Source organism: Leguminivora glycinivorella, chromosome 18 (assembly GCF_023078275.1).
Source record: "Leguminivora glycinivorella isolate SPB_JAAS2020 chromosome 18, LegGlyc_1.1, whole genome shotgun sequence".
Classification (NCBI taxonomy): domain Eukaryota; kingdom Metazoa; phylum Arthropoda; class Insecta; order Lepidoptera; family Tortricidae; genus Leguminivora; species Leguminivora glycinivorella.
In genome coordinates, this window is record NC_062988.1 from 19484543 (window position 1) to 19508930 (window position 24388).

The window sequence follows — 24388 nt, forward strand, 5'->3', positions numbered from 1 at the left end:
GTCCAGCCACAAGCACTCCGAGGCCTCATGTTTCAAATTGTAAGTTGTATCAAGTCTAGCTTTTAAAATGTTACAGCTGTTGGCTACATATAGTGCAACTCCACCACTCCTTTTGACAGTCCGATCATCTCTATACACATCATATCCTGGTATTCTTATCATTGAGTCGGGTATTGTTGGTTTTAGCCATGTTTCTGTAAGTACAATCAGTGTTGGCCTTACGTTGTTTACTCTAGCAACGAATAGGTCTAATTTATTATTAATGGATTGAATGTTTGTATAAAAAATGGTAATAGTATAAAGTGTTGGTGACAATTTCCTTATAAAACGTGTGCTATTGGTCGTTGTAGTAATTGCATTTTTCGGGTTATCAGTTACAGAGCTTAGCTGTTTTTTGGAGTGATTTTTACAATCGCCGGTTGACCTCGCACATACTTGATGGTAATATCATCTTCTCCATTCGCTACGCGTTTACTAAGCTCTTCACGAAGATATTTAAGATACTCCCTTTGCATTGGGGTCAGGTCGCCGGTGATGGACTTAGGATTCTCCAGTTTCGATTTTTTACGCAGTACTGCCTGCGCGTCTCTCTTACTATTGAGGACTACCTTCAGAGGGCGCGGACGTGCGCTGGGGTCCGACTTGGGTGCGCCGAGGCGGAAGGATTTGATACCCACGCAGTTGACATCGTTTGTAACTTTAGTAATAATTTTCGAGCATTCCTGTATGTCATGATCCTTTCTCTGTGCCGGTTCGGTGCTAGAGGATTCAGGTACATCGTAAATTATTATATTCGTTGATCTATTTGCTCTCTCCGACATCTCCTGTATCGCAGACTCGGTGGCTAGCATACTTTGGCGTACACGTAGCTGCTGAACTTCTTCAGTAAGATCATTTAGTTTTTTCAAGATCATGGGCAATTGCGCCACTGTGGTTTTACAATCGCCACACAAGAACGTCATTGTGCGAGGAACAGTTTTCAACTCAAAAACACGCATCTCAGTAGGTGACAGTCCGTGACAGTCGCCGCATAGCAGGTTTTTGCACGCATCACACGTTACGGATGTTTTGCTCTTTTCGCCAGGCACTTTTTGACATTTCGCACATTTTTCATTTTTCTTTGCCATTGTGAAGTTTCCGAACGCACTTCTACTGTTATTGCACTAGCAACACTGATGGACTAAATGTCAGTTTGAGAAATAAACTTGTAGGTAGGTTGAGAACTTTTAATGCAGGAACTGTCACTAATTCTTTTAATTCCTGTTTTTTTGTTAGTAATTCACAGTTTTAGACATAAATAACATTAACACAGTTCACACAAAGTCTCAGCTCCACTTTTAAAATGTTTTTGCCGAAAATCTCAACGTTTTACACACAATAACTTAAAAGATTCCCGAGCGCAGTTTCGCCGTACAAGTGACTTTGACAGATATTCTCAGATGTTTTGTGTAGAAATAAAATAAAAACACCGTAGTCCGCCTGCGATTTCAGCAACGACAAGTCATTAAAATTATAAACTTTTTGCCCCATTTTTATTTCGTCAAGAAATGAATTCCCATCAAAAATACGTGTCTACACCGGCATCGCCTCCGGCCGGGCCGTCTGAAATAGCTTGCAACTTTCTCAGCCACACAAACCATTTTAGATCCTTTGAGACTTATCAAAGTAATTCGACAGAGATGCCAAAATGTTTTCGTAAAGACTTTCAAAGTGGACGTATCGATTTTAGACGGAGTCGCAAAGAGATCTAACTTATATAATGTGTTAAATAGGAATCCATTTTCGTTTTATAATTATTATTTGAGTATAACTAAGAAAGATACTTTCGGTTTTGTTTTAAAACAACGATCACACTCTTTAAGGTAAAAGACACAAGTAATAAATAAATAATAATAATAAATAAATATAGGACATTGTTACACAGATTGACTGAGGCCCACGGTAAGCTCAAGAAGGATTGTGTTGTGGGTACTCAGACAACGATATATATAATATACAAATACTTATATACATAGAAAACATCCATGACTCAGGAACAAATATCTGTGCTCATCACACAAATAAATGCCCTTACCGGGATTCGAACCCGGGACCGCGGCGCAGCAGGCAGTGTCACTACCGACTGCGCCAGACCGGTCGTCAAGTAAGTAATCTAGGAAGGTGAAATCCGCATTGTATTTACACATGAACCTACTTTCTTCAAGTATAATTCTAAATTTGCATGTATGGTTTTGATACTATAATAAAGAGCCTTGACAGAAATATGGACGAACGGAAACCAAAGCAAACCTATAAACAACCCGTTCTTTTCTTTTTAACGTACGGAACCCAAAAAAAACAACATTTTCGTAAACACAACCCCGTGTTGTTCCTACCTATATTTAAATTCGTTCGACCACCAGGACACCACGAGCCGAGGAGCGGAATTAAAACCGATATCTACATATTTATGCAGCCGCTGTCATAGCATTGGAATTGCAAAAATGCATTCGGTCCCAAGGAGTCGCGTTTCGAGTACGCGGCGGTACGCTGTATACGGGCTATGCCTGGTATGTGGTGGGGAAGATTTAAATGCATTTCCGTATAGTTTATCCTATGTAAAATAGAGACCCAGCCATGAGTTTTAGAATAATACCTACTCGTTAGCGTAAACGTCAAAGAAAATGTCTCAGCATTCTATACGTAGGTACTCAGAATCTATTCCTGTTGAAATGTTTAATCGAATACGTTGATATGATACATTTTTGATACTATGTTCCTTCCTCCTAGTACTAGTTACGGCCAAAGTAAACGTTGGCTATAAAATGAGAATATACTCAATTAAAGTGTATACCTACAACATTTTGAATGACTCAAAATATCGTTAGATAAATAGATCTAACAGGTAGAAATTAGGGAATAGGAAACGTCGTAAACGATTTGCTTACCTCACTTCATTTTGCTTACCTCTAAAGGTACCAGGCGCTAAAGATACTTTCAGTCTTACCTACAGGGGAGTAAGGTGTAAAAGGGTGAACGTCTTTGAGGTCGAAGTACCAGGGGAACATAAACGCGAGAGGCTTACGCACAATCGGTTTATGCGCAGGTAAATTGCCTAATTACTGACACACCACAAACTAGTGTTGTGCGGTTGTAGGGTAAATTCTCGATCGGAAAGTTTTATAGGGGAATTTAGTTCCTTAAGTTACGAAAGTCCAACTAAGCTAATTTCGCACCAATTCGAAAAGGAAAAGTGAGGGAGTGTATTAACTCCATTCTGAGTTAGTTTACCCCATGTGCGTTTTCACATTATCCGATCCGATATCGGATGTAGGAAGGATATGAAAGGCAGAAATCAAAGATGGCGGCTTAAATATACGGCTTAGATATCGGATTGGATAATATGAAAACGCACTAAGTCTACCTTGCTACGAGTACAAAGATGCTGTCATAGCTTTAGGATATCAAGCGTGTCTGTAAAGTATAGGTACAACTTTGTAACGACATACAGGTTCGCGTATATAATACAATACAATACAATACAATAGTTTATTCTCAAAAACTTTGTACTTAGCCACGTCAGCAAATTTTAATTGATCCTACTTTGTTACCAACATTTAGTGATATAAGTCGACTTTCGTAACAGGATAACGACCAAATAAAACTTACTTAAAATCTCAAGTCATGAAATAAATCTTGGTAACGAATAAGGAATAAAAAAAAAAATAACTTTTTACTTAATTTTTGTACAAACTTTTCGAGAACTGCTGAGTTATACAAAGTGTCCCAAAGATTTGAATTAGTTTCAATTCCATTCCGTTACCATTTTCAAGTATTTTCATAGATTTTATAATGCGGTAACGATATAGATAGATCAAAAAATGTATGGCAATTTTGAAAACTATTTTCTGGTAGCAATACTGAGCCGAACTAAGCCCATATTTCCCGAAGAGAACCGTAGTGTAGCTACCACATTATTCGATGCGAGTACGCCACGAAAAATGTATGGAGAAAGTGTATACGCCCAAAGGCTTACTTTGAATCAAAACCAAACATTACAACCTTCTTTCGCTAAATTTTCACATCCCTAACCGAACTATAGTTCATTCCGAGTTTGAGTTCAAAAGCTGCGCCAATTAGCGCGGCGATTTGATACGAAACTCGCTCATTATTGAAGACTTAGACTTAGAGGAAAGACAACCGCCCTGAAATCAGCTATTCTTGCAACACACGGTCACCATTTTCCTCAATGGATGCTAATTTTGGAAATATTTTCTGTCAGTTTAATGTGTTTGAATAATTGTTGTAGCTTTTCGGCCTTTTTTCCAATTTTTTAACATATTACTAGGAGCGAAAGACATTCTTACTCTTCTAGAAATGGCCTTAAAACACTTTAGTTGTGTTTGTCCACCATCTCCTATTTTCCTCTCTCAGTTATTCTAAGGTTAGCTGGAAGATATCCCTTAAAGGGATAAGCTCGCCTATGTACATAACCATTATAATTATTCTCTGTACTTGTAATTTGTTCTGTACTTGAAATAGTGTTTACTACTACTACTACAAATAATAATTAAAGATTGCAAAAAATCAAACGAAGGGCGAGGGGCATAACTATGGTTAATAGTACATCGAATTTTATTAAGTAAAAATAGTTTTCATGACAATATTTTAAAAAAAAGAGAGCTACGTTTCCAAAGCGAACGGATCTTCTCCCATCCTCTCAAGTTCCAACTGTCAAGTTAAACGGCTCAAGAATTTAATATCGATTTGCAAAGTTTCAGTCGTCTTTGTAATAAACCGGCGTATTAGAGGTTCCCTGATTTCCCTGATGGCGTGCCAAGTTTTAAGGGCGGATGGCGAATTTTGCACGCCATAGGACATTAAAGACGCCACAACGCAAAAGGGGGAATGTTTCAAAAGTTACTTTGTGGTCAGTACAACAAAGTTCAATCATTTTTCGGGGTCGGCACCCAGAAAGGGAAAAAGAGAACCCTTATATCACTCACTAACTCACTTTGTTTTCCTTCCATCCGGCGTGTTTTGTAAGAGTTTTTCAACATTTTCAACGTCTTCATAAGTTTCCGTTTCGGCCGAAACAAATACAGCTAAATCCGAACATTCGGTTTCAACAAAAAACTAGAATATCCGATTTTGGTGGATTCGAAATTCATCAATTTTACACAAAGAGCACAAAAATATATGTATATATAAAGTACTGACGACTCATGGAGAGATATTTATATCCAAGGTAATAAAATGTTTTAAATAGGGCTTTGATCTAGTCTATCATGTAACAAATTTGCGGTCAAGAATTACAAACTTTCAAATTAATTTTGCCAACCAGAGTACTGCAAATTATTAATACTTGGCTGCCAGCCTTAGGGCTTCATAATTAACCCGGGGTCGGTTTTAGCACTAATTAATTATCAAATTGGCCTAATTAGCCCCACTGTACGGCTGGCAACCCGTAAAATAATACCAGGATTTCATAACGAGTATAGCGGTTAGGTGCAGAGGTGCAGCACGTATAATATGGCTTCCAGATTTTTTTTAAACTTGTTCTCTATACATTAGCGCTTACCATGGATTTGTATCTCTCGATATTTTATAGCGTAGGGTAAACTCGCCTTATTGAAACAGCCAAAAATCGTTTACTGTACTATCTCTCGATATTTTATAGCGTAGGCTAAACTCGCCTCATTCGGTGAAACAACCAAAAATCGTCTTTCGGAATAGTGCTTCAAAGCTTGTATAACCGAATTAGGCGAGTTTACCCTACCTATGGCAAGCGACAATATTACTTTTCCACAACAAAGTCACAGAGCTGCAGGCTAAAGTGTGACACAGCACAGTCACTGTAAAGGATCTCGAGAGCTCTCGGCCGTCGTCTTACTTTGTCTCCTTGTTGCCTGGGGCTGCGGCTCAGGCTGTCAACAGAACCGTGGAAAAATATTGTCGGAGCTAATTGAAAGAGATGAGAAGGCTCGACAACTGCATTTGTGGTGATATTATGAAAATAACAATTGTAATTCTCTATTGCAATTATCTTTTGAAATGGTATCAGAAGTAGGTAATATAAAAACAATGTTCAGATTAAATGATAGGGTTTTCAGACTCTCGGGTTGTATTTACTGCGATACACACAAATCGCTTGATGGTAAGCCATTATTGGCAAATTCTACCATCCGGCTTAGGACATCAAGTTAAAATTTGTGTTAAATCACTTTGCACTCTTGTAGATAAAATGCAACATTCTCATCCAGTTTTGAAGAATCAAAATCCCTTTACCAGTTGAAGTGGGGTAAATATTTATAAATATTATTTTCGTTGCTAATTAAACGCCAGAATGTAGGTACCTATTTATGTACAGTCAACGGTACGGTATTAAATATAGATGCGGATAAAGCGTCACAAAAACATGTATCCAGTTCCACGGCTTTATTGCTGACGCGGTAAGGTTGTGGATACGTAATATTGGCGCTCTGTCCGCATGATAAGTGATGATTTATATCACTTATTTATGCCGGTGACTGTACCTTGTCCTTGACTGTACTATTTAATTATGAAATGTAAGTCGCGTCCAATATCAGAGGCTACGTAGCCTACTAATTATATCGATGCGTAATTGGCGATCGGAAATATAATTTCGAACCAATTTAAAGGCTAAAATTCCAGTACTTAAATCCTTCATTTAGAGGCTCCATTTATGAAATAACTAACCGAATGAAGTCAATTTTGGAGCCGAAGCAAATGCCGGTAATTCGTTCGAGCGCTGGTATCACTTAATTCATGCGTCGGTAAAATAATACGTAATTAAAAATCTGTCTTTTCAACGTGAAGAATATTTTGAATAGAATTAAAATGACTTAATGTTATAATGACAAATGTGGTCAGGAATACACTGTCAAAATCTTTCGGGTAATTCTAGCCCACGTCGTTGTATGTACAATTGTGTCGCTTAACTTCAAACCTGGGTAAATCCATTCTGCTATAAGGTTGATTATCTTTCAGATCATAATAATATACCAGATGGCCGCGGGAGTAATAGGAGATAGATGACACGTCTTTGTCTAATTGTATTAATGACATAAGGACAGGTAGTCTATCTTGCGGCGACATATCATGTGCTAGGCCTGCAGGTAGGGTAAACAAAAGAGAAATTTCCATAAATAAACCATTCATATCATATTATATCATATAAAATTTATTATTCTTATAAAATATGTGGTAAAGTTTTTCTGTCAGAGCAGAGATTAGGTCATTTAGTCGGGTATATTTTTTTGATTTCATTTTCTTATATTAAGCCTACGTACATACTACGTACCCATTACCAATGTCTACACATTGAAAGAAAAACAAGTAAGACTTATACGAATGAGCCGATTTCATGCCATAGAAAATTGATTCTTTAATTGTTATTCTTATTGATTACTAAAAAAAGTAGTTACATGAGGTAACTAGTGACATCTTGTGTTTTCTCTCGACTCTAAAATAGAGGGAAACTGAAAACCCCAACCCCAACAATGCCGCAGTAAAACTGACATCAGCGCCATCTACGGGGCTACGTCGGAACTTTTGAAAGAAAGGGGCGCGCTACTTCGTGCGCACCCCAAGCTAAACGGGCTAGAAATGTCCTCCACCTTAGTACGAGAGCTGTTGGTTTCACGAGATTCGGATAGATGGCGCTGTTCTTGAAAATATTTTTACGGGGAATACCACAATTAGGTACATAAAAAAGCTAAATCTTAGTGATAAAATTTATGTGTAAAGCATATAAGAACAATACTTAATATATCTCAAAACAATACAATCACGAAAATTTAAAGCACATGAAACAGTTCTTTCAGATCCTTTTATTTCACATTAATACAATTGTTCTATTTTTATTAAAATTCGTATAATGGTGATCGATTGTTTAACTTTTTATATTTTTTTTGGTTATGTATTTGTCTTCTTTTGTGTCATTTTTTTTATTTAATAGTTTCACAGTGCCTTGGTATTAACTGTAACGCTGTGTTACTGTGATTTAGTAAATAGAAATACGAATTATTTGCATGGCGGATTTTTTTGAAACGTACAGCCTTGTTATGTTTCCACGGCACAATGTCAGTGAAATGACGTGAGCATAATCGATAGCCGTCGATCTACTTACGTGTACGGAGCGCATTGGCCTGTGCTCTGAGTACTTACCTGGGAACAAAACAAACCTATTTAATTATGTTTGTGAGATTTTTTTTTATATCCGATAAATAGACAGCAGATTTGAAAGTTGCGCCTATAACGGAAAAGATGAGGAGTGGCAGGTTGGCGTGGTACGGTCATGTAATGAGGAGGGATGAGTGTCATATAGGCAAAAGAATGTTGGAGATGAATGTTGATGGATGGAGAGGGAGGGGTAAACCCAAACAACGATGGATGGATTGTGTGAAAGAGGACATGAGAAAGAAAGATGTGAGTGTTGAGATGACGAAAGATAGGGGAGAATGGAAGAGGAAGACATGTTGTACCGACCCCACACAACGTGGGATAAGGGTAGGAGGAAGAAGACGAAGAAGAAATAGACAACAGATAAAATACAGCAATAATGGTCGTAATCTCCTGATTAATTGATTATTAAGAAATTAGAAATAGCTTTCATCACTCGAATATCTTAGGATTCACAGCGAACTGCTTTCGTCAAGATATTGGGCATTTTAAGAAAAATTGAGCAAATTAGAGCCGTAAATAGACAACTCAAAAAAGGAATACAACTATCTTATCATTGCCAAATTCGTGTTTTAAACTAGTTAACTTTCGTGCGAAGTATGTCAATGAAAGTGTAGTTAATGATGAATTTGTTTTGTAGGGTGCTTTGGGGTAATTTCGGAGCATAGAAAAGCTTGGGTTATTTCGAAAGGGGAATCTTGATATGATGGAAATACATAATGGTGATTTTTACGTGACATTAGAAATTAGACGACTTTCGAAATTACCCCAATGCAGGGTGCATTATAGTGATTTTCTAATACATCCTCTTTTAAATTGTGTTGAAAATAGAGCCTATAGGTAACCTTACCTATCAAGGTATACTTATTAGGATATGCATAGGATCCAATCCAATATCCAATCTATTTTAAGAGTCTTCTCTTTCCACACAAACTAAACAAATTATTTGGATCATGTTTTCTTATGGTTACCCGAGCTCCTGACAAAACAGCTCGCTTATCTACCTTTATTGCTTCTCCACAAGAAAGTCTAGAATTAAGCTAATATTGTGAAGGCAAACTGCTATACAATTTCAGCATTCAATTACCGCCAAGGAGAACCCAGTCTTCTTACAGATACAATAAAGTAGGAACTTGGATACAAGAGCCAGAATCGCATTTTTGTTAAGCCTGGTACTTAGTAAGAGGAATGTGTTCCGAGTTTATATTATAAGTTTTGCTAAGTTGTTCTTACGAGTAGCTGTAACTTCACTATCGAGTCTTAATATTGTCTTAAAGGGACTCTGCATTGTTGGCTTCGGCCCCACGCACGCCTTCCAAATGTCTGGGACCCCATGCTCCCGAGATAAACGAAAGACATACAAATAATAAAAATATTAAAAAAATATATTAGAACGGCACATAGGAAGGTACTTATTATTTCTTTATTCCGGTACTGAGAACCGTTCTGGCCTTCAGAAGTCTTACATTTTTTTCTCATCAAATTCAAATGCATGTGGATTAACAATGATGAAAAGTGGTAATAAAATTCACCTAAACCGTATGTAAATGTGGAAGCAGAAAATACGATGGACCACGAATATTTCACGTTTTAAAATAGGTTACTTTACTTGATAGGATACCAAAACACGAGTCTCATCATGACTTACATGGTATGAAAAAAGTGGACAGCGCCCCCAAACAGTTACAATACTTACTAAGTCCTAGGCCAAAATATAAAATATTTTTATTTATATTCACGTTACGTCTCGTTACAATAATTTTTTCGCGAAGTTTACACAATGTACTTATATTGACCGGGATATAGACCGTGATTAACTTTTTGATTATTGTCGAGCTCCCGATATTTCGACGCATATCGGGAGCTCGACAAAAATCAAAAAGGTAATCACGGTCTATATCCCGGTCAATATAAGTCTAATGAAAATAACCGTGAATCATTCAAAACTCTTATTATTCTAAATCATCAATATCACATGGTAGCGACTTAATAATAAATATCAATAGTCGAGTACATGCATTGGTTAAAGTAGGATGAGCATTAATCTAAATTCTCACAAACACAATCATATCACACACACTAAGGGTGAACCACATTAACCACACAACGATCACTATTAACATCCTCCTCGAGACCGCCATTTCCCGAAAAACAAACAACTTGTCGGCTTACATTACCCGCAGTAATCACCCGATTATGCATTCACACTCCAGCGTCTCCTGTTCGTCCTGGTCCTGACCCGCTTAGGCCATTATGTAAACAACTAGGGATGGGAACTATTCTCGTGTAACCGTTTCTTGGATCGAAAACCGGTATTTTAAAAAAAACGACTTTATGTCATCGTAAGTGATCACTGCTTCCCATGGAAACCCGAAACACCAGAAGTGTTAAAGGTACACTCAAGGATTTCAATAGTTGAGCCATTTAGAGGCCACAATAATTTTGTTACTTTATAGTTAAGCTATGAAATGTCCAGTATAAAATGAGCTAGAAGTGGATTAACAATTAGGGTCCGTGACGTCACGTTGTCGGTCTTCAAGATTTCTTGAAGGTTACACAAATCAAGAATTAAAACAATCTAAAAGAAAGTAATATATTTCTTGGTAAAAGATATTACTAGTTTCATTCAAGATCCAGTTAAATTTACAATCAAGAATTTAAAAAATCTTAAAGCAAGTAATATATTTCTCGTTAAAAGATATTACTAGTTTCATTCAAGATTCGGTTAAATTAACAGTCAAGAATTAAGACAATCTAAAAGCAAGTAATATATTTCTCGGTAGAAGATATTACTAGTTTCATTCAAGATTCAGTTAAATTAATAACCAAGAATTAAGACAATCTAAAAGAAAGTAATATATTTCTCGGTATTAAAAGATATTACTAATTTCATTCAAGATTCAATTAAATTAACAAACAAGAATTTAGACATTCTAAAAGCAAGTAATATATTTCTCGGTAGAAGATATTACTAGTTTTATTCAAGATTCACTTAAATTAACAATCAAGAATTAAGATTATCTCAAAACAAATAATATACTTCTCGGTAAAAGATATTACTAGTTTTATTCAAGATTCAGTTAAATTAACAATCAAGAATTTAGACATTTTAAAAGGAAATAATAAATTTCTCGGTGGAAGATATTACTAGTTCAATCAAGATTCGGCTAAATTAACAATCAAGAATCAGAAATCCTAAAAGCAAGTACCTAATATATTTCTCGGTAGAAGATATTACTAGTTTCACTCAAGATTCAGTTAAATTAACAATGAAGAATGTAATAATATATAATATGACTAAGGACTACAAATACTACTATAGACAACAACACCCACACTCAGTATTACTATAGACTATAAATTTGTATGATAAGAAGCAAGCAAAGCATTTGTCACGGGTTTTAGTAATGTTTGCTGGAAAAACAATTAGTAGGTACTGAAAAGTATCGAAGTAGCGGGAATTCCCGGTACGACGCAGGTACCGGACATTTTAGTCTGGTACTGAAGATTGTACCGGCACCGCAATCTATATACCTAAATATTGGCTTATATGCGTTGTACAAACCATAGCGAGGATTAAATACTTCGTCTGTTTGCATGTAATTGTATTGTATACCTATATATACTTACCTATGTTACGGAAAAAATCGTTTTTGTCTCAAGACAGTCGAAATATTTGAATCTTAAATCAAGACCTTCGAAAGCAAAAGCATTATTGCTCCAAGATATTATTTCTTGCTAGTTCTTGCAACAAAATTTACAAATCTTGTCTCAAGAAGTTGCATTTTTTGCTATGAGCAGTGTTGCTGTATTCATTTTTTACCCGATAATCTTGGAGAATGGTTTAGCGAACAATCTTCACACAATCTACCACGCTTTTGATATGTTTTTGAAATAATTGTAAAAGGCATAAAAAAATAAACCGTTTCATAAAACAACAAAGGCATAGAGCTACTTAGCGTGTTGCTACTTAGTTTTGCATAGGTACTTATACATTTCGAAAATTCCTTTCTAGTGTTTATCAAAATAATGAAATACGCATTATTTTTAAGTTTGATTAAAATCATGCACCAGTTACTTTTAGAAGTTTTTTTTTATTATTGTTTAATAGGAGGCAAACGAGTTGTAAATAAAAAAAATGTTTATTTCTTAGTATAGACAGTCAAGCAAAAAGTGAGAATAAAAAATGGCGGCAAATTTGAAAACTGCAAGGGCGCGGGTTTTACGTCCCATGGAAAATTTTAATTTCGCTTGTTTTTTACTCTCACGATTTGCTTGATCGTCTATAATTTATTGTATTTTTCGCATAATTTAAAACATACAGTTTTAAAAATAACCATACAACGAACAATTGACATTTAGATATAAAAAAGTTAAGCCTTAACGCGTGGCATTTTCAAGTGTAGGTATGTACCTACCAAGAAAGACACGTTACAAACCATACAAGTGCAATCACATAGATTACATACTGATTATCTATCATGAAGTTACGTATGTTTACTCATAAAACGTACTATTTCTAAATTAAACGTTTTTGGAATTTGCTTACAGGTTAAAAATGTCGTTTTTTTTATAGAAATGTCGATCATTTGTCGTACCTGCACTTTATTACTTAAGAAGAAAAATATTTTTTTCAATGATCTTTGCCTTCCTTAAAAATAGGCCCCCTCCAGAAGTAACTGGTGCATGATTTTATACTTTTGACAAGTAGGAAAATAAAGCCCAATAGGTTAGAAGGCGGGATCGCCCAAGATTTTCTTGAAATAAGGTACCTATTTTATGGTTGCATATAAAACAAAAACAGATTTTATTAAATTTTGCCTCAAATATGCATTATTTTGAAAAATACTACATGACAACTTTTATTTCTTACATAATTTGCCGTCGGGTAGCATTTTTAAAAATAGTTTATCCAAAAAACACCGAATGTTCCCCGTTTCGATCCACTGTGCGACGTATCGCGCCGTGCAATAGCATTAAGACGGAAAGAGACTAAACTTCGGGCCTCTTTCCCATGTGACAGCTTGGCAAAAAAGAGTAGAAATTGAACTATTTTTTTTATCATGGCTACACTTACTGTTTTCATACAAAAGAGACGTCAAAGTGATTCAATAGTTGCCATATGCAAGACGTTTTACATAGACAGTGGTGCCCCTATTATTTTCTACTCTTTTTTGCCAGACTGTATATAGACGGTCAAGCAAATCGTGAGAACAAAATTCAAATTTTCTATGGGACGACAATGTATGAGCACATTATTCAAATTTGCCGCCATTTTTTACTCTCATGCTTTGCTTAACCATCTATAGTTACATTATCTAGGTTGGACTTGTGATTACTGATGTATTTATTGGGTAAAAAAAACTGATACTGGCAACATTCTCAAGTTGTCATCCAACAAACCAAGCTAACGGCCGAATGTGATCTGCTCGTGTACTGTTCTGTGCTCTTTTCGCTCGTTTTTTTGCGTCGTTGTCATTGCTGTGAAAGTGTTATGGTGGTAAAATTAACTTGGTGATTGCAATCGCAAGTATACCTACTAAAATAATGGAAGAAGACACAGAAAACAAATTGGTATCCTGGGATTTGCCGTCAGTAGTCGTCGAGAACTTTAAAAGTAAGTTGTGTATTTTCTAGAATATCGCTGGCAGATCAAAAGGTATGGCAGATAAAATAGTTTCTCTTTAAAGCGTAAAGTAAGCATTTTTGTTTTACCAAGATACATATTAAATGTTAGGTTAAACAAAATTACCTAAGTACATCATTTACATTTTTACTCATTTGCTAGATATATTTGTATGTTACTAAACTATTAAGAACTTAAGTATTATCTTATCAAAACGAGACAATGGGCATTTTGACACGTGGATGTAAATAAAACAAGTTATATTAATACTCGAAGTCCCATTTTGTTCAAATAATGTGTGAAAATCGTGAAATTTTAAATCAAAATAACGAAAGCTTCTTAATCATTTATTTTGCAACTGCCATACATCTCCAAGGTCGATCAAGATGTTCATTTGTCTTCTGAAGTTTTTAAATTTCAAATATATTTTGTCACCATGTCGCAGTGGAAGACTTTGATTCAGCCTGTCTCCAACCGCAAGACTTAATGATATTGTGGTTTTGTGCTATTTTTAGTTATTACAGATATTTATTCGTTTTTGATCCACATATTTCGTTCATTTCCCATTTCAATATACATAGGAGAGGTCCGCGATAGCTATCAAATATGCTTCAATATAAGATATTCATCATTGATATCCAATTATTTAAGTTATTTTTTTACAGAAAATGATATAAGCAAGGAACAGTTCAAATATTTGGTTTTAAATGATACTTGAAAGAGCTTTGCAAACACATTGTGCACCGAATTAAACTAAAAAGTAAACTACAAGATTACTTAGACTCAGTTACTGATACTGAAACTGCATACTTCTTCAATGAAGATTTAATGGTTATTAAAGCGAAAACAAACTGTATAGAAGTGATGCAAGTTGATCAAGATCAGTCAGTTATTCTGACAGACATTACTTTGGATTTGGATTCCTACTTAAGTGTACCAAGTAGGCTTTCACTGCCATAATTTGAATTGAAGAGTATCCGCCAATGTACTCCACAAGTAAATAGTGTTCTAAATTATTATCAAAAATACAAACAATTGAACTCGCAAAAAAGAAGCATCATTGTTGATGTTTTGGTGAAATATCACTACACATTTATTGTTAACAAGTAAGTACTTAGCTAATGGATTATAGGAGACCAGACAGCAGTAGTTTCAGGCTTGGTACAGTCACCTGCAATAATGTCTTACACAACGAAGGCCTCAAAAATATCTTACACACTCTTACAATGTCTCATAAGGTATTAGTGGCAGATATTTTTGCAGCCTTTATTGCGTAAGATATTATTACAGGTTACAGTTGACTGTACTTGCATGTCAATCCAGATAGATTGACGACTAGTGCGAGTTAGATATTCTTTCACAAGGGAGCAAAATTATGCATTTACGTCAAGGGTAGTTGTGATGGTTTTCTGTCTGGTTTCTATAATAAAATTAGTATTAATACTTAAATATGAATGAAGATTATTCAAAATATTTTTTCCTCAGCAACATCAAACCAGAAGAATTCAATTTGCTAGCTGCAAAAATAGTTTCACTTTTCCCAACTGAAAGTATATATACCTACTATATGAAAGCTGTGCCAACATGCAAATCTGCTTCAAGAAAATATGTGTTCGCTAAAGGCAAATTAGTGGACAAGGTTCGAAATCTCCTATACATATCAGGAGAAAAGTGCAGGGGCTTAAACCCACTTGCTCTAATAGGGATTCGGATACAGATGTAGAGTCTGTGGAAAATAATCAAGGTAAAATCCATACTTATATTCGTACCTACTAATAATATAAATGCAATAGTAACTCTGTCTGTCTGTTGTCTTTTTTCCTTTTGATTTCACAAAGTATAGCGAAGTTTCGATAATTTTTTTTTGTTTTATTTCAGGGACTGCTTCAAATGACGACGCTATTTGGCTGAAATATAATGAGCTATGGGACCAAGTTTGTGAAAGGTGGAATAACACCTTTGAATTAAGACACAAACAATTGAAACTGTACATGATTTTCTTGAAACCTGGGCCATTTGAAAAGACAGCAAAGTAGATACTCTGGTAAGACATTCCTCAAAATAACTAGCCACCTCAATTCTATTTATATATGTATACAATTTATATTAATGCTTTTTATGACATCTCAGAATATTATAATAATAATGTTCAATACGATCACATACTATTATTATTATTTTTTGTAATTATTGTTCAACATCTATTTCTTTTTTAAATTAATTATTGAATTTATTTGAGAGTATTTTCTATTTTTAAAATGTAATATTGTATTGTACCCTAATTATGATAATTTAACTTTAACTTTGACATGTAAAATTGTTAATTTTATGAATAAATGAATATGAATATATGAATATGAATATTACAGATAAATTCCATACATATATAAATAGAATTGATTTTAGCATAAGATGTTTATTACTGGCCATGTTATACTAAAATGAATTCTGTGACCTATGAACAAAGCTTATTTCATAGGTCACAGAATTCATTACACCAAAAATGATTTTGGTGTAAGGTGGCCACTGTGGCCAGTTACTACACTAAATACATTAAAAATAAACGCCGTATTTCCTTTAGAACACTTCTCTTAATCAAAGCGTCTTATATTTATTTTAGTAGGTATACTTGCCATCGCAATCACCAATTTATTTTTCACAGCAATGACAACGACGCAAAAAAACGAACGAAAAGAAAAAGAGCACACAAGCAGATCACATTCAGCCATTAGCATTCAGTTTGTTGGATGACAACTTGAAAATGTTCAAATTCAAATGGGATTCAAGTTCAACCCAGGACCTTGTACTTCATAGGCAGAGTCACTACCCACGAAGAAAGATACAGAGGCCGTTAAAACGTAATTAATTACAATGCATTCATAATTGATCATTTTATGAAAATATGTGTGAGTCTAATGTCTCATATAATTTTTTTTAAATTTCAGACAAAATAATTCCGGTGCAGATTTACCTGCTATATTTTTTAATACCACCCAAAGGCCGGAAATCTAGGAAAGTCAAATTCTCAACCACTGAATCAATCCAGGGCTTATTAGTTCAGATAGATGTAAGTATTAGATGCATCCAATCCAAATTTATTCTATTTATTTTATTATTAATATACATTTATATTATTAACTATAAAAGTTGTGTAACTGTTCAGTTAATGTTTTACTATTTTACTCTTCGAGTCAAGCGAGTTCAATATATTTCATTTTGGTAAATATGTTCCCAGAACATATTAAAGTAGTATTCCATTTAATATTTCCCACTCATTTTTTATGAAAATCATTACTAGTGAGTGTGCATGGGACAACGTCCCACTTTGTCGATTGCTATAAAGCCGCTTAGTCAGTTTATTCATATAAAGATACAAGTAAATCTTGCCTTAATGGTAACCGACAAAGTGGGACGTTTTACTAAACACACTCTACGTATGTAAACTGTAAGGCATGCAAAGTTGCCATAGAGCCACCATAATGAAGTCATATTTTACTTACCATGTTTTGGTATTTGTTACTTCTTTATTTAATTACAATAATTAAGGGAAAAATTAAAAACTTTTCACCACACCAACTGGTAAAGGCTTACTTTGCTATTCAAAAATAGATAGCAAAATTGCATTTTATCCACTAGAGTGCCAAATAATTTCAAACAAAATTTCACTTGATATCTTTAATTTTAGCTTCCTGGTGGAAATTACCGAAATATATATGACTATTTTGAATCATAATTATTGAATAAATTGATAGTTTTGATTTAGTTTGATGTTTTATAGTCAGTGTTTTCTTCGTGTTGGTGTGGTGAACATTTTTGTGTTTCACTCGGCGGCAAAGTTTGTTTAACCTTCGTCCCTTGAAACCCTCGCAACGCACAAGATTCCACTTTTCGAACCACTCGCTACGCTCGCGAGTGGTTCAATATTGGAATCTTTCGGTTGCTCAGGTTTCAATATTGGCACGTGCGGTTAAACAACAACTTTGCCCCCTTGTAAAACAACTAACTATTGTGTACCTTAAAATTCCATTTTCTATATGACTAAGTCTCTGCTGTACATATTTTAATGAAGAAAAAAGAACTTATATTTTTGTAGTGGAGCCTCTGCTGAGCAGTGGGATATTCCTGGGAACTATGGCATTACTTTTAAATTATGTTTTTAATGCAGGACGCCGGAGATATCGACAGCGTAATCGCAGCCCAGAAAGCTAAGGCTGCAGCCCGGAAGGATACCGTGCAACCCTCCGTGCTCATACAACGACCGCTACAAAACTTCGCCCAGATATACATCGTTATTCATGATATCAAATACCACGTGCATTCAGCTGCAAAGGCGTTCGACTTGTTGTTTAAGATTTACCACGTTTTTCACGCCAAGTATCCCCAAGTGTGTGAGCACCTCCACGTAATTATTCAAAAAAAGTGTATCAAATCCATACGGCGTATGATACAGTAGGTACCACCGTATATATAGTTGACGTTTTAAACTTAGACGTTTTAATTTTATTATAGTATAGGATCTGTACTAAGCTCGATCTTCACCAACGTGTTAACCAGATGAAAATAAGTTTCTGAACATGTCTCCTCAATAAAAATGAATGGTCAAGATTATTTTTTAAAAATCTTTGAATTTTTTTTTATATAATCTTGACCATTTTTATTGAGGTTACCATAGTAAGACATGTTCAGAAACTTATTTTACTTAATAAAATATTATTTTCACCTGGTTAACACGTCGGTGAAGATCGAGCTTAGTACGGATCTTAGACTATAAAGTTCTTGAAATGTAAAAATATACTAAGCTACAGAAATTGTATCTATGACATTTGGTCTTATGTACCTACTTAAGTATTTGCACCATCTATTTACAATTGACGTGATTTATTCTAAGTTTGACTTGTAGAGAATCTTGGTACTTTGTAGCTCTAATCAATCTTGGTAGCTCATACATTTATGTACCTATATGCTTATAAGTCAAAATGTTTTCCGTTCTAAATTCAATTTTAATACTGTATAGTGATACTGATAGGTTCTGAATTTGTAATTACTTTCTTTAACTGGTGCATAAAATAAATGAGAAACTTACATTTCACTTTCATTCCATTATTTCCGAATAGGTATAAATGTGTTTCAAAATTAATTTGGCTTGTATAAATTAGACTGGAATACTGTCAAAACTCATTCATACTTAAAACGGCACAAGTCTTTTTGTAAAAAGTTAAAGCTTGAGTTGATTAGCACTTCTGTGGGTTAAGATAATTCTTCTTGTAACATGTTCATTCTAGTTGTAAAATAGAACGTATTCTAATTACATACTTACATTAAGCTTTTCTTTTAAGTTTGTATTTCTGGTTCTTGTTGTAAAGGGACACGCACTCCATCAAAATTTAAACCTCTTCTTTAAAAGTGGAAATTTGTGTATTTATCCTAGTTACAAAATATACCATTTTATTATTGTTTTATTAAGGTAGGTAATTTAATCAAGTCATAATTGTCGCAAAGTCTATAGTGATGAAATGACCATAATTATTATAAAGGTAGGCAAACAAAACTAAAGATGTTAAATAGATAAAAAAATACATCATAAGTATTTCATTTGAGACATTAAAATGATAAGAATAAAACAAAAATAAAATGGAAAATTTTGTAAACGCGCCAAATACACAAACGTCCGTATGAAAAGTGTTGTAGCTCATGTTGTGCCGTTCTCGAGAATGTTCTCCATTTTGTATAGGAAACGTTCTCGCTCAAAGCCCATAGTAAACGGAGAACATTCTCGAGAACGGCACACCTTATAGTCGTGATTAAGAAGAGATTTACCTAATTTGAATGGAATACGTTCCATTTTACGACAAGAATGACACTTTTTATAAAAATAATTAAACACTCTTAAAAGAAGAGCTTTACTTCATTTGATTGGAATACGTTCCATTTTACGACAAGAATGACACTTTCTATAAGAAGAATTAAACACTCTTAAAAGAAGAGCTTCACTTCATTTGATTGGAATACGTTCCATTTTACGACAAGAATGACACTTTTTATAAGAAGAATTAAACACTCTTAAAAGAAGAGCTTTACTTCATTTGATTGGAATACGTTCCATTTTACGACAAGAATGACACTTTTTATAAGAAGAATTAAACACTCTTAAAAGAAGAGCTTTACTTCATTTGATTCGAATAAGTTCCATTTTACAACAAGAAAGGAACTATTTTGCAAGAACAATTAATGCTTTTGAGTAAATTATCTCGGTTACTTAGAACAAGATATTTTCGTTCTTGGGTCAAACAATTTAGCTTTTAAAAAAAGAGCCTTACATCATTTGACCGGAATATGGGCCATTTGACAACAAGAACAAAACGCTCTTGAGTAAATTAATCAGCTATTTAGATCAAGATATTTTCGTTCTTGGGTCAAACAATTTAGCTTTTAAAAAAAGAGCCTTACATCATTTGAAGAGAATGATGTACGGCTCTTTTTTAAAAGCCAAATTGTTTGACCCAAGAACGAAAATATCTTGTTTTAAATATTTTCGTTCTTGGGTTAAACAATTTAGCTTTTGAAAAAAGAGCCTTACATCATTTGAAGAGAATATGTGCTATTTTACAATAAGAACTAACGCTTTTGAGCCAATTTTTAATACTATTATAAACAAAATACATTCAATCTTCGTTAAAGATCCTTTCAATGTTAAATTAAGAAAAGGAATAATTATGTCAAAATGCTTTCTCTCTTGAAACAACAGTTATTAGCTTTTAGTGGAAGAGATATTTAAAATGTTGATACAAAAAAGTAGTTCTTGGTCTAAGAACTATAATGCGAAACATTTTATATCTCAATCTAAGTAATTCTCCATTTTCCTTATATCGAAATCCCAAAAGATCTTGACTCAAATAATATTACTTGCTTCAAGTAATTTTTTTTTTCTGTGTACACACGTATAATTGAAAAACAAACAACCTGACGGCTTAAATTACCCGCAGTAATAACATGTTTATGCATTCACACTTCAGTGTCCTCTGTTCGTCCTGACCCGCTTTGACAGTTTTTGAAAACGGAAAACGGTATTTAAAGAAAAAACTGTGTTATGTCATCGTTTACATACGTAGGTAACCGAAAAACAAACAACTTTTTAATCATTTGTTTTCTCTACACTGTCTCTTTTTTCTGTATCTTTTGCTGAGGTGTGCCAATAAAAAGTATTCTATCTATTTATCTATCTATCTTGTCGGCTTACATTTATTACCCGCAGTAATGACCCGATTATACTTTCACACTTTAGCAATTTAGGTCATTATGTAACAACTAGGTTAGGAAAATATTCTCGTATCACCGTTTCTAATAACGAAAAACTTGTGTTATGCCATCGGTTACATACGCAGAACTGAAAAACAAACAACTTGCCCATAACTTTCCCATACCGTTAGCCCAAATTACATGAATCGTTGATTTCTAAATAAAAGTGTTCCTTAAACGGTTCTTTAAAAAATATATCCCTGTAAACCATAACGGTTTCACAAAATCTGTGCATAGCTCGTCTCTTAAAACGGCCGACTTAAACCCGCAGTCAACTATGAGATCAACTCTCACATGCATTTGGTTAAAGTTGGAAATGCACCCCAGGACGAGGTATGACGCTGGAAACGACAGTGAACGATATATTACATGAGGTAAAGTCTAAATTACACTGCGTAAGTCGCGCCAGTTTTGCTAGAATGTTCACGAAGAGTTTGCACTTATGTCGTCAAGTTGCTACTTGCCTATGTAAATTAATTTGTAAACGATTTGTTACAACAAGAAAAACCAAATCCGTGTCGGGACACACATAAAAAAGGGTTCTGTACCATTATACGTCATGAAAAGCTTTTCGAAAAACTCATGAATGGATTTTCCAGGATACTTTTTATCTACATCTGTATCTTTATTAACACTTTCGAAACCGGGCTCTACGCGGCGCTACGACATTTTCGCTACATACGGGGAAACCCATGTAATCGGCTACGCTTCTACGAGCGGTGTGCCCGACAGTCGGGTTCTTGGTAGCGAAAGTGTTAACTTGTCGTACTTGCATTCGTCACTTTGCTGACGCGTCTATTTTCATAATTTTTCATTTAACGCCGTGTCTTGCGTGGGCGACGGTCGCGCGACCGTCGCCGTCGCGTCTCATACTTCCATATCGATAAGGTTTGATTTCGTATGCTGATTGAAAAGTTCGCGGCTTAAGTATGAAATCAAAACCAAAGTTTTTTTATAATATTTTTATTTCTCTACGTAGTCCCCGTTAAGGTCTTTGCACTTATTCCATCTGGATTCCAAAGCCATTATACCACTTTTAAAAAAAAAAATCCTCCAGGCCTTCAAAATAGGTATCCACTTCAGCTTGGACCTCGTCGTTGGTCAAAAATTTCTTACCACCCATGTGTTTTTTTTAAGTTTGGAAATAAATGGAAGTCCGATGGTGCCAAATCGGGTGAATAAGGCAGATGCGGCAATAATTCAAACCCGCAATTATGAATTTCTGCCATTGATTTTAGTGACGTATGCACGCGTGCATTGTCCTGGTGGAAAAGAACTTTCTTTGTCAGCACTCCAGGTCTTTTTACTTTCAAAGTCGACGTAATCGACGTAAAAGTTCGCAATAATAGTCCGAGTTTATAGTCGTACCTTTTTGGAGATAGTCAACCATTATTACACCCTTTGCGTCCCAGAACACTGATGCCATAACTTTATTTGCCGACAAAATGGCCTTTGCCTTTTTGGGTGGCGGAGATCCAGCACGAACCCACTGTTTTGATTGCTGTTTAGTCTCGGGCGTATAGTGGTAGACCCATGTCTCATTCATAGTAACATATCTGTCCAAAAAGTCTTGAGGGTCAGCTTCATACAGGTCTAGACAGTCGCGTGAAATTGTTAGACGAGTGATTTTTTGTTCCACTGAAAGGAGCTTTGGAACCCATCTCGCCGACACCTTGGAAAACCCTAATTCGTTAACTATAATGTTTTGAGTTTTTTCATAGGAGATGCCTACGATGTCGGCTATTTCTCTCACTTTTAACCGTCGGTCTTGGATTACCATTTTGCATACAGTTGCCACATTATTTGGATTGGTCGCAGTAGTTGGCCTCCCGGAGCGAGGGTCATCTGCGATACTGACTCGTCCCCGCTTGAATTCAGCTGCCCACTTTTTTACCATCGTATATGATGGACCGGATTGCCCTAATGTACACTGCATATCTTCATAAATTTGTTTCGCAGTCAATCCTTTTTTATGAAGATATTTAATTACATCACGTTGCTCCAAATTGTCCATTGTGAAAAAACTGCTTACACGTATTTTTAAATGAGAGGAAAAACTTATTTTAAAATATTGCATTTAATTAAAATTTCGCGGGATGACAACTAAATAATGACAGTTCAAAATGACGGCAGAAAAAAGAAACTAAGTTTTTTTTTAATGGTCAGACCGCGAACTTTCCAATCAGCCCTCGTAACTGAGGTAATTAAACCGGTTCTCTAATGAACTCGCTGGCCCGACAGAACCACGGCACAGATAAGCATCTGATCTCGGAAGCCCGCGACAGGGGCCCGTCAGGCCGGCGAGGAAGTAATTATTAGAGATGCCACGGACTGATTTACTTCAACAGAATGTGCCACATGCGTATACTGTGTGTACACGGATTACTGATTCTATTGAATCAGTACCTAGCGGTTTAACACAACTTGCGAGTTCATACTTCAACTAGAAAGAAAAAAAAAATATTTGGTATAAGAAAAACATAGGTACAACACAATACAAAACGAGTGAACCGGTGTACCAAATAGGATGCCGCTCAGTGTAGACCGTGTCTAAGAGACACGGCACTGACTTTCAGGGCACCCATATAATTAAAACTAGACTTAAAACTAAAACTAAACTTAAAACTACATATAACAAGATCAAAACAGACCAGACAAGGAACATACAGATCTAAAATAGAGAGAGAAGAACAATCAAGTATCAAGACTCATTCATAAAGAAAGAGAGAGAGATAGTGCCAATGTTATAATTTAGTTATGAATGTGGCCGCTTAGTAGTATTGTAGTTGGATTTCGAGTAAATACTTTTTAAAGTTACACTTAAAAGAGTTTATCGACTTAGAGTTTATTATTGGTGGTGGTAAATTATTCCAACACAACTACTTCAAGTCGCGCGTCGCGCTAGATGTAAGTACCCAGAGACTCGCGCGCGATAACGCAAGCTATTGAAGCTATGCTAACCCGCCTGGTATTCATATGAAACGAGAAATTATCTCACATTACATTCGGAAAAAATATTGAAACTTCTCATATGCTTACACGCGATGATAGAAGAGAATAAAAAAATCCTTTAATAATGCCAAATTTCCTTAAACATTCCGAGAACTATTGTTTCAGCGAACTCATGTTGTTGACAACCTCTGTCAATAATCAATTTTTAAACGTAGAAAGTCGAGTAAATCGTGGCACTAAGGCACGCCACAGACAGTGTTAAAAAGTCATAATCTTAAAAAATATTTGTATGCAACCTGTCAGTTCGAACTGACAGAATTTTCAGATTGA

At 35.1% G+C, this 24388-nt stretch overlaps 1 protein-coding gene and 1 long non-coding RNA gene across 2 annotated transcripts in view; one reads left to right on the forward strand and one right to left on the reverse strand.

Moving 5' to 3' along the window:
* LOC125235819 (neurobeachin-like) overlaps nucleotides 1-24388 on the reverse strand; it is a 347843-nt gene that overhangs the window by 127817 nt on the left and 195638 nt on the right. The window lies entirely within an intron of this gene.
* On the forward strand, nucleotides 13567-18894 carry LOC125235820. Its single transcript, XR_007178135.1, has 7 exons — nucleotides 13567-13801; nucleotides 14476-14916; nucleotides 15296-15554; nucleotides 15689-15854; nucleotides 16473-16668; nucleotides 16756-16877; nucleotides 17976-18894. It is a non-coding gene; the product is annotated as an uncharacterized LOC125235820 (long non-coding RNA).